Raw genomic sequence first — 4,683 nt, 5'->3', positions numbered from 1 at the left:
ACACACACACACACACACACACACACACACACACACACACACACACAGAGACTGTCAATATTGAGGGGAGAAGCAGTGGTTTGTTAGTGCAGCTCTTTTTGTTTCAGATCCCACAGACAAGATCAGCACTACTGTTCAGACTATTTTAAAAGACGTAGCACAAATAAAACTGAACCAAAACCAAGACAGAAAACATCTACAACAACAAAAAACATTCAAGTCCCAGAAGTCTTATTTTCAGAATACATCCTACAGTTAGTTACTTTATTGGTTCCTAAAAAAATGTCATTATTACACATTAGTGACCCTTAAAAGCACGCTGCACCTTTAAATGTTACCAGAGTTCAACATTCCTCAAATGTTTTACTAATATTGATATTTGCAAACTTTTCTCCCCAAGTGACTTTGTTCAATTTTATATTTTAGTTCCTTCTTACGTTTAAAATTTAATTTCTTTTTTCTTTTGTGTGCACTTTTCTTCCTGTTTGGTTTGGCCCCAAACTGGCTCACCCTACAGCACTGAAGTACTTAGTTCTACACCAGTCTTGCACCAGAACTAGGCTTTTCTTGGGGGGGGGTGTGTTTCACATCCATCCATCTATTATTTACAATCAAAGCCATTTTAGATTCTGAGTTAATCTAGACACACAGCTCAAATACAACAAGCTTCAGTTGGTCGTAACTAAAGAGCGACGAGAGAATTTGTATTTAAAGCTAAAATGTAGTGTGAATGCTTATTTCTGAAAAACAGCTACAATTAGCTAAAAACATGCTGAAATGTAGCTGAACTGGAAGCCAAAGCTTAATTTAGCAGAAGAAATCAGAAAGAACACTTATTTGCTGAATTGTGTTTAAATAAGCAGAAATTAGCAAAAACAATTAGGAATTTGCTGAAATTAGCAAAACAATAGCTGAAAAGTAGCTGAAAAGGCGTAAAAAAGCTTAAACTACCAGAATAAATTGGAATGAGCTGAAATTAGTTAAATTTTGCACAAAACAGCTAAAAAGTAGTTCAAATAGCAAAAAAAAAAAAAGGCTGAAACAAGCAGAAAAAAGCTTAAAAGCGCATAAGTTGAAATTACCAGAAATTATTAATTAGGCTGAAAGTAGCAGAAATTACCATGAAAAAAACTTGAATTCATCTGAAATCAGCTGAAATGAGCTAAAACATGCTTCAAATACTAGCTGAAAAAGTAGACGCTTAAATTAGCAGAAGAAAGCAGAAAGAACACGTTTGCCCCAATTAGGCCGAAAGAAGCAGAAATGAGCCCCAAAAAGTGGAAATTAACTGAAAAACGCTGAAATTAGCAAAAAGCAGCTAAAAAGTAGCCAAAAAAAAAAAAAAAACAAGCAGAAAGAAGCTGAAAGTACAAGAAGAAGGTGGAAAGAGCACATTTTCACTGAATTAGGCAGAAAAAAGTTGAAATGAATGCAATAAAATATGGAATTAGCTGAAAAAGCATAAATTAGCATAAAACAGCTATATATTAGCTGAACTACAAAAGAAATCCAAAACTTGCTGAAAGGATCTGAAAAAGCTGAAAAAATTGCTGAAATTAGCTGAAAGTAGCTGAAAATTTTTTTTCAATTTGCACCAGGAAGCTGAAAGTAGCTGAACCAGAACAAAATGTGTGAAAGGAGCAGTAAAAGGTTGGAAACAGATCTAAAGACATGAAGGATGTAAAATCAGCTCAATTCATTTTCTGTGAAGAAAAAAGTGTCAGAAAAGGTTAAATATTTAAAAAAGCTAAAGTTGCACCAATACCAAAAGTCATAGCAGGATTGACCTAAAAGAGCTGAATGTTTTGATTCATGATTTGTTGAAATAGCTCAAAAATTGTGGGACAAGAATCGCGCCAAAAAACGTACTGAAGAAAAATGGATCACAATAGTGTGAATGCTTCATAAACTTTCACACAATTATAAGAAAGGATCATAAGAATCATACACAGTCATACATTCATACACAATGAGCATTTTGTTCAAAATACTGAGGGTAGATTCTGTTAAACATCCGACTAATTCAGTCACATGTCATCATTGTATGTTGCCATACAACGACAAAATTAGTTCTCTGCATTTAATCTATTACAACTGAGATACACCCAGGTGGAGCAGTGGGCAGCTATGTAAGCAGCCGGGGAGCAATTAGGGATTAGGTGTCTTGCTCAAGGACACCATGACATGTGGGCATGACAGGGAGTTGAACCTGCGACTTTCTGGGCCCAAGTCGGCTGCCCTGCTCTACACCCTCTTAGCCCCTTGGTGAGTTTATGGCACCTGGCGGTGTCCCATCCAGGTACTAACCAGGCCTGACCCTGCTTAGCTTCTGAGATCAGAAAGGACTGGGTGAGTTCAGGGTGGTATGGCTGTAAACGTATATAACTTGTAGAAGACTTGCATCGTATACAGCACAAGAAGCTCTGCAATAAACCCTCAAATCAACACATTGTAGAGTGCACGACCTAACGTGGAGCAAATCGTTGAGTCACGATTTGTTGTCAAAAGACTCTGGCCACCTTGGACAATGTCAACTTCAGTTTACTGTTTAAGATCAGGACAAAGATACAGGAAGAAACTGTTGCTGTAATGCAAGTACGAACAGGAAGCTCAATTATCCCAAGGCATAAAACTAAGGATGAACCGTCCATCCATCCATTATCTTTACTCGCTTCTTCCTTTTTGGGTCGCGGGGGTCACTGTGCGATAGGAGTTGGTTTATAAAGGATGGAGGTAAAAAGAGAAAGAAGGCCATGTATTGTGATTTCTACAGTTTATTCTCAGTGTCTGGGTGATATCCAGGCCAGCAGTGTTCCTCAGCTGCAGTTTGGGAGGAGGATTATTATGGAGTCCATTGGAGAACGATTGTTTTCCATATCGTTCGCTCTCAGAAGAAGGTTTTGTCTGGCTGGTGCGATGGAGAATGAAAGAACAATGTCTCTGGACATGAATTAAGCACCCTGACCTGCAAGCAGGAGTGGAGCCAGACAGACTGAAGGGGGACTAAGGTCCCAGCAGAAGTGCTGTCACAATGCCTCAGTTTAGTCTTGGATGCCAGGGTTAAGTTTAGTATGTAATATATTCTGCAGAGAAAAAAAAAGTGTTCTCACACAAGACAACTGCAGAGATTTAAACTCATAGACGCCTCATCACATCGACTGGGACAGCTTTGTACCGACTTCTGTACAGTGTGGGTGGGGGGTTAAAATCGGCTGGGAGTCTTTGTAGGCAGCGTTAAACAAAACACACTCCATATTTCACCAGTCTGTCAAGCTGTTTACGACAGTTCAAAACATAATGGAGGGTTTGATACACTTGTGTGTTTTCAGCTCTGTCTGTTCCACCAGCAGAGATTTGTAAAGACATTCTGACTGTGTTGTTTATATTTCAAACCCATCACAGAGTTTACCGGGGGCACATACTCCGACCATCCAAAGATGCCAGTCTACTGTGATTTTCTTTCTTTCTTTCTTTTCCTTTGCTTTTCTTACCCATCCGATGAAAGGAGGAGAGTCAGAACATCAGAAAATTTACTGTATTGTTAATAGAGCATTGCAAAACTGCTTCGGCTGAGCAACAAAAGAGAAATCAAGGAACCGTGATAGAAAAACACAAAGTGTGTGTAGACCACAGCATGTGCCTTTACAAGACAAGAAAACTAAGACAAAAGAGAACAGTTACCAGAAATGCTCGTTTTCATGCTAGGAAAAGTTTTGGATTCTACATCAACTTGTCCAAAAAAGTCCGAGTAGTACCTCAGGGCACAACAAAACAAAACAAAAACATCACATCAGGGGTTTCCAACCCTGAACATGGGACTCATGTGCATTCACATCCAGAGCTGACTATTTAGTTTAGGTTGAACATGTGTAATCCTTCAGGTGATACCCAAAATACTCAGGATGTAATAGGATAATGGTTGTACATTGGACCACTGCAAAATACAAATGTATTGATCTGGATTTGAGTTGAGGGAAAAGCCAAGAGCCACAAAGCCAAGAAACGGGGAGAGAAGGTCATGGTACAGTAAAGTTCACTGGTTAATTACTAAAGTCTGTGTACACTTTAGTCCTTCATAGTTTGTTAGTGTGACATCAAATTAACCTTAAATCTCGCCTCCATTTGAATTATGTGTATTTCTAATAGGTTCAAAGAAGAAAGCAACAAATTTCAGTAGTTGTCTGAAAACATACCAACAATTTATCAAGTAATTACATTTCCATTACCATCTCATTTTATTTGATGAATCATGGCCAAGAACATGCACAAAAATTGTTGTGCATTTCTGGTTACATAAACTGGAAAAACAGGCTCTGGGTTAGTAGAAACGTATTAAAGATGTACTTTTCCAGTGTTGAATTTTCTAGTTCATATTTGTACATTTGTGTCAGTCACACAAAAAATTAGTCACAGTCTCACTTTTTAGACCACTAATTTATTTTTAAGACTATTTTGTCATGATTTGGCACAATATTAATCATCTAAATTGGAATAAACTGTCAACCAATAATAATAAGCACAAATGCAGAGACTGTAATTGTTGCAAAAGTTTAAGCTAAGAAACAAAAACAATAACAAAAATCCCCCCAAAATACAAATTTTGGTGAAAATTGGGATCATGTTTGTTAATAAATAATATTTACTTTAACAACAATTACAGTCTCTGCATTTGTGCTTATTATT

The sequence above is a fragment of the Nematolebias whitei genome, chromosome 20 (assembly GCF_014905685.2).
Source record: "Nematolebias whitei isolate Nwh7 chromosome 20, NemWhi1, whole genome shotgun sequence".
NCBI classification, from domain to species: Eukaryota; Metazoa; Chordata; class Actinopteri; order Cyprinodontiformes; family Rivulidae; genus Nematolebias; species Nematolebias whitei.
The sequence above is the reverse complement of the archived record's forward strand: the minus strand, read 5'-3'. Positions refer to the sequence as shown.